The following is a 7,136-nucleotide window of genomic DNA, read 5'->3' as shown; positions in this document are numbered from 1 at the left end:
CACACACACACACACACACACACACGCTCCTTGTTAGTAGAGTGAGGACGATGTCAGCATCTCAGCCTTGCCCTGCAGGTACCACACAGGAACAGGGTGGCGGGGTGTCTGGGGGGCGGGCTACACATATGAATTAACGTGTGGCTGCTGACGGCACCTGGCCCCATCCCACCTGCCCACCACCGGAGCCCTCTCCCATAATTACCCGAGGCAGGCGGCTGCTGGGAGCTGCGGCTCGCTCGAGTCTGTCCGACCGCCTGCGCAGACGTCCTGAGGACTGCTGCGTTATGTAATGCATGTGGTTTTGTGTGTTCCTGTCATGGCGCTCGGGTGTCTCTGATTTTCACTGTGTGTGTTTTTTTCTTTGCTTTCCCACAAGTCCGATTGTGTGCACGTCAAATAATTTGGCGAGTGTCGGCCTGACAACAGCGGCTGCTGCCTAGTGGGTCTCCTCAGCCGCGGGACCGACTGACTGACAGGCAGCTGAGAGGACGGATTGGATCCCATCCTTTGCCGTGCTCCCCCTCTCTGCCTCTCCCCCTGCGTCTGTCTCATCACTTCCTTCTCACTCGTTTGCGGCTGAGAGATGCGTATCGCCGCTGTCGGTCACGGCCCGTGGCCCCCCTCCGCAACGCTGACATGGACACAGGTGGGAAGCGACTAACGCGAGGCCGGCGACGACACATTTCGAGCTCGATCGGTCAGAAAGTTGCAGCACAGGAAAATGTCAGATCTGTGTGTGTGTGTTTCTGCTTTAATAAATCTCACACTAACATCTCACCCATAAACAGGAATTAATCTCTGTGATTTGCCGTGAAGTGAAGATAAATAATGTTTGCATATTTCATGAGAATTCTTATTTTTAATGACAACAACACTTTGAATTAATTGGATAATTAATCAGCAAGTGGTATGTGAGGCTGAAACCTGTATGATTTTTATTTTATAAAGCTAAACGAACATGAAAGAAATTACTGACAGTCCACCGAGGCCTGACACACACAGGAATTCCTCCGACAGGCCGACCTGCAGAGCGAGGCCTTTTCTCAGAGTCTTCCCAAATATTTCACGCAGAAAGAATGACAACATGTGGAGCTGCACGGCCAAACACACTCGTCCGTGTGATGTTTGCGAGGGACAGAGAGGAGCTGACAAAAGGGGTTTACGCCCAGAGGGTTCAGTCATAATATCCGCCCTGAGGTACCTCACACAATGACAGCATCTCAGCTCTTCTCAAATTGATCCGAGGAAGAAGCAACTTTCTGTTTCTGCGTCAACTTCAGCAAAGGTCAAAGAACAGCGACTATTTTCAGACAGCGGGGTGCACAGCCCTGTCAAAACGCCCAGGGGTCAACTGGACCTCTGAGAACCCCCCCCCAACAGGTATCCTAAAAACTGATGATTTTTAAAGGAGAAGCTGTGTGTAACTACCCCCCACCCCCCCAAACACACACACACCGCAGTGACAGCGGCTCCCAAAAATGTCCATGTCAGCGCGCGACCGTGCGCAATCACGCACGTGCCCCGTCGGTCAAAGCCGACCTCGGCACAAAATGGCAGGTCTCCGGAACTTTTCCCCCCCCCCCCCCCAGCCTCGGAGCCGGAGCAAAGTTGCGGGTTCCGCCGCCGCGCGCACTTTACGCACACGCGGGGCTCAGGAGCAGAAACCCGCCGCGGGTTAGAGTCTGTGCTGGTGCTCCGATAATTGCTGTGATTTTTCTAAGCATGGGGGTGCGGGGGGGTGACTCGGCCCAGCCCGGCTCCTCTCACCTCTGACGAGTTCTGCTCGGTCCTCCCTGCGGACACTTTCCCGTCAGATGCGCCGGTATGAGCCGGTCCTGCCGCCCCGAGCCGCCGGCCAGCAGCCCGCCCGCCCCCCTCCTCCCCGCCCGGTGAGCGTCGCGGTAAAGAGCCGCTCCGCTCCGGCGTCGCAGCTGCCGAGCCCGGCGGTGATCGCGCCCATAATCCGCTCCTCGGCGCCTCTCCCCCGGCAGGAGGAAGAGCGCCTCGCGCCCACCTCCGAGAGTTTCTGACCTTCAAGTCCCACAAACACGTTTGAATCCCGGGCTGCTCTCCGGCACCGAGCCCGGCGGGTCCCCACTCCCCGCTCCCAAAAGTCGGATCGCTTACCTTGGGTGAGCCGCGCGGTCCTCTCCTCCGCTCCTCGCCGCAGAAAGTCCGGGATAAACGAGTGTTTCCTGCTCTGCGTCCTGAGCGCCGCTTAACACGAGTAACGAGTGCTAAAAATGACGCTCATCTATCTGCGCTGTAACCTTGTGGCGTATTTAATGTAAATAAGCCTCGTTGTGCTGCCAATCCCCGCGCACACACGCAAAGCCGCTCCTCGGGGACTCGCGCCGATGTTTTAACGCTTTATTATTTGTGCCTGAACGCGCGAGAGAAGAGAATTATTAGAGAATATGACAGATCGATAACGCGACTGCAACGGATGGCTCTCCACGCACGGCTCCGTGGAAGCGATCCCTGCCCGGAGTGAAAAAAGAAAAAAAGAGTTTTCTTTGAGGAGGGGAGATTTCCAACAGGAGACCTCAACTTCGAGTTGGCACAACTTTTTTTACGCGATGCGTAAAGAAAAAAAAGGACACATGACAGAAAGACGTCGCGCACTGGCTCGACTGCAACTACAGGCTGCCTGTGCGCGGTGCTTTGGATATATTATGCTTCTATAGGGGGGTGGAAGAGACTGAATAATGCAATTATAGATTCAGTGTCCCAGCCTTGACAAAAGACAGGGCTTCAATGGAGGCTTTGTTAAAGGATTATATAATGATTATGGGGTAATTATGGGAACGGTTTGGTAATAATAAAAAAGTATCAAGTGCTCTCTTGTACGGACAGCTTGTTTTCTACAATGTAAGAGCACGATAAGACGGACGGACAGACAGACAGGCAGGCGGTGCTGCTGACAGCTAGTGGCGGGATGACGGCAGACAGCCTCGATTATTCAAAATGTCGAACCGAGAGAGGCATTAATGTCAGCGCCTGAGATGCTATCAGATGTCCGCGGAACCGGACGTGGGCCCACAGCGGGGTATCTGGGGGTCATATTCAGAAGAGCCCCCCTCCCAGCTCCCAGCCACTGCTCTCGTGATCTTCTCCCCTCTGCGTGCTGCTTGTGTCACGCCGAGGAACATGGAAGCGGTCAGTGTGACAGCGCGCAGGAGTCAAACACCTCTACGTCTTCTCTGAATTCCACGCAGACAACTTTCACCGCGTGAAATCTACACGCAGCTGCGGCGAGCAGCTTTCATCCCAACCACGGGGCAAACGAGAGAGGCTGTAACATCCCGTGCCAGCCCCTGGCCGCCAGCAGCCTGCTTTTAAAAGATATTTGCAGCTCTGTGACACATTAGTGGACCAGCTCGCTGCCTCATTATGCGCTATGAAAATCTGATTCCCATGCTGCTCCTAAATGCTCCCACGGAATTCACTTTCTTTTCTTCGTTTTTCTTGAGCATTTTCCAACATAATAATAAAAAACTTTTCCTCCTCCTCCCCCCAAGAAATTAGCATAAGCATTCCCCATCAATAACAGGGCTATCTCTATGGGAGTGATAGCAGCGAGCAGTAGGGGTGTTTCTTTTACCGATTCTCCATGGATCAACAGCGCGTCATCAGCTCCTTTTGAACTTGTTATAGCAAGTCAAGTGATTCTTTATCGGCTGACAGGCCTGACAATCCTTCGGCGCTGGGAAAGCAGGTCCAAAGGAAGTGGCCATATGGACTTGAGCATGCAAATTTACAACAATGCGCAAAACTCGTGTTGTTCTCCGCGACGCACGGCGACGTGGAAGCGCGAGAAACACGCGTGCAGGTGGACTGTCAGCGCGTGCACGTGTGCGACACACACCGACACGCTGGCCTGTGCACGCCGGACAATTAAACCGAAAATCACTACGATGGTTTTAATATAAATTAGTCAGACGAATTTAAAATATTTCCCATTATTTAATCAGTTTATCTAATAAAAATGGCAAACAAAAGTATTTTATTAATTATATTTTTTATCTTAAATTTAATAAAACTCCAGAGGTTAAAAAATAAAAATAAAAATAATAATAATTAGAGCAAAACATGATAAACACACGAACAAAAATCTACATTAGCTAAGGAGGAAAATACAAAAGCATCTGAAATCAGGAAACATTTACACTGTGATGACAGGAATGTCGGACTGTCTCACATGATGACTGAAAACCACCTAAACTTCATGTAAGATGAAGAACTAAGATTTTGTTGATTTTTTTGGAGCAACAAATTTACATAATAATAATAAAAAACTAGTCAATAAAATCAGAAATAGATCCAGGGACAGCTGGAAATAAGAAACAGTGCTGGGACAGTTTTCTGTTGGATGTAGGTCAGTTAGTGAGACCCAGAATATCTCTGTAAATAAGAATATCACAGTGTGGAAGGACAAAGCAGATCAAATCACTGATTTAGCTGCGGTATATAATCTGGCTGGGTGAGTACAAGCTTCTGTGCTGGTGATGACTCTCAGTCGTCCACAATAGACAGTATGCAGCAAATGCATAAATATCACAATAATCCAACACTGACAGAGAGTGAAAGCAGGACGTCTCCGACCTCAAACAAAAGAAAAATCCAGCTTGAACTTGAGTTTTCTCTGAAGGTGTTTCTTAATGTGAGACATAAAAGAGGGTCAGATATTAAATAACAGCCCAAGGATTTGTACTGAGGCACCGATTCAGTGTGAGAGATTCAGTGGTGTTAATTACTTTACTTTTATTAGCATACAGAACAAACTGCAGAGGGTTTAAAAGCTGATTATAGTCAACGTCACTACCACCAAAACTCTCTGTATTTTAAATGAAAGAGTGGTCCCAGGATGGAGCCCTGCGGCACGCCCTCATCAGCCAGCTGTTTACATCCCAGAAGCACAAAATAACAACATTTCATCAAAGCTGCCGGTGTCCTTATCATCAGTCCCGTGATATACATGCAACAGTGAGACACGTGTTTACTCTCATCTCTTTTTTTCCTGCTAGCAAAGAGAAGACACGCAAAGGCAAAAACCAGACGTCCACAGTGGGGTCGGCAGTCTGACAATCAGCACTTTCAGCTCTAAAAGCCATCCAGTGTTCATGGATGCTCGAAACCACACGCAGGACAATCCACCCACGACGCTGTCAAAGCAAAGCAAGCCCCAAAACAAGAATCTGCAAAAGGTGGATGTTTTTACGTTAATCGTATTTTCACTGTAACCAGGTTTTGCTCAGGGCCTGGTGTGTCCCTCTGATGGTTTTAACCATTGACAAACCTTTATAAACTTTAAACACCAAGTCTTTTATTTGAAACCAACCCGGGACACACAAACGTGATGAATTTAACAGTAAATTTAAAAAAGAAAGTTTCACTCCCTTTATCTTATTTGAATTTATTCAAGGTGTGAGTTTGACGATGCTAAATAATAAAAATAAAAAGCCTCTGATCAAATTACGTCTGGATTATTTCAAAGTTAGAGAGGAGAAGCCATGTATGTGACAAATTGCCGCAAAATCTACTTTTAGTTTCAGAAAATAATATTACTAGAGTGAGGTCAGAGCAGACGACACTTCAGGCTCCGACAGGTGTCAGGTGCGTTTTCAACCCGGCTCAGCCACGTTCAAACGACCTCTCGGCATCGCTAACGGCTCCTTTCAAAATGACCGCGAGCCGGTAAACGAGCCGGGAGGACAGAGTTTGGAGGCGTCCTGTATTCAGGGCTCGGTCGAACAGGCTGCCTTTCTGTGTGTGTGCGTTTGTGCTGAAGGGAGAGGAGGCAGAGGGAGTGTTGGCCGGCAGTCCTGGGAGGGTCATCGCTGCCTTATTACTGCCATGTTAGTGACTAGCAGCTGAAGATGGCTCCGCTCCCTGCCCCTCTGCTTGGGAGTCGTCCAAGACAGCGTGCTCCAAAAACAGACCGGCCACTGTTCGCCTCTCAGATAGATTAAGATGTTATTCCACCGCTCCGGCCATCTCGATCTGCCTCTCTGTGTCTGCCCGCCCCGCACCGAGCCCAGATTTACCACATGGCCTCCTGTTCGTCAGCATCTCCAGAGGCCTCGTGCTAATTTCATCTGGGAGCAGATACAACAGTGTAAGAGCATGGGTGCAATATGACAGCAAGGTTTTCTGCCGCTGAGGGAAACATGTCTCTGTCTGTGTGTGTGTCGCTGTGATGACTGCATGCATCTCCAAAGCCACATATTGTGCCCAGTTTAGATTTAAATGCAAACACAGCCAAGACTCTGGCTTCCCCCGGAGGAAAAGAAATGCTTTTCTTTACTTCAAATTGAGTTTCTCAAAGTCTAATTTGTAGCAGGCCTTTGATGAACAAATGTTTTCAGACTATCCTGCTATAATGAAAAGGGAGTGAGTGCAATTTTAAACAATCTGAAGCCCTGAACCCTCCCTGACTGTAAACTTTAAAAATTAAACTTTAGAATTTGTATCAATTACACTTTCAAGTTCTGACAGGGCCTTAAATAACAGCCAGGAGCGCCGCTATGGAAAATGTTTACCGCTCCAGATCCATTTCCACTGCAGTCCATCTCCTCCGCCGCTGACATCAATTCCTCATGTGAGGCATTTACATTTTCAACAAATACACACCGAACACACACACTACCGTCCCGGGCGCTCCCCCGATGACTGGGGTCAACGAGTGTGCGTGTTTGTCAGCTCTGATCGTTAATGAAACGCTCGCACAAATACAGCACGGGCAAATATTTAGAGGCCGGCCTGAGGTTTCATCACAGACAAATGTGCGATTCTTCGGGGAGAGCTATACTTCTTTATTTGCCCGGATACGGCGTATACCCAAGATCAAACTTGTCTGGGCTTGATGAATGCGGAGCGGCAGGAAGTATACTGCCTTTGACCGATAAGCAGTGTGATTTTAATTTAAATCATATGAATCAATGTCTGCCCGGAGCAAAAATAAAATATATTTAAATGAAACCATCTGACTCTAATTGATTAAGAACAATGTTCCACATAGTAGGTCTAGAATATCCTTGTTTTGATACTGATTTGATTTCTATGTGTTCACGTATCACAGCCCCAGTTTGGGCCTCTTGTGTGTGGCTATTACACTCAAGTCACAGCAGGGA

General features: G+C 48.7%; 1 protein-coding gene across 5 annotated transcripts in view; it reads right to left on the bottom strand.

Annotated features, from left to right (window-relative positions):
• znf536 (zinc finger protein 536) overlaps window positions 1–7,136 on the bottom strand; it is a 217,744-nt gene that overhangs the window by 200,778 nt on the left and 9,830 nt on the right. For 3 of the 5 annotated variants that reach the window (XM_013909123.1, XM_013909122.1, XM_013909121.1), the window contains exon 1: window positions 2,131–2,667. The exons of 1 other annotated variant lie outside the window; for it this stretch is intronic. The gene's annotated coding sequence lies outside the window, so the exon portion shown is untranslated. Of the gene's footprint in view, window positions 1–1,770; window positions 1,806–2,130; window positions 2,668–7,136 lie in introns of those variants that run through there. One more of the 5 variants, XM_013909125.1, reaches the window with a different exon arrangement.

This window comes from Pundamilia nyererei, unplaced genomic scaffold, assembly GCF_000239375.1.
Source record: "Pundamilia nyererei isolate P.nyererei 1_Seehausen unplaced genomic scaffold, PunNye1.0 scaffold00019, whole genome shotgun sequence".
Lineage (NCBI taxonomy): Eukaryota > Metazoa > Chordata > Actinopteri > Cichliformes > Cichlidae > Pundamilia > Pundamilia nyererei.
The sequence above is the reverse complement of the archived record's forward strand: the minus strand, read 5'-3'. Positions and strand labels throughout refer to the sequence as shown.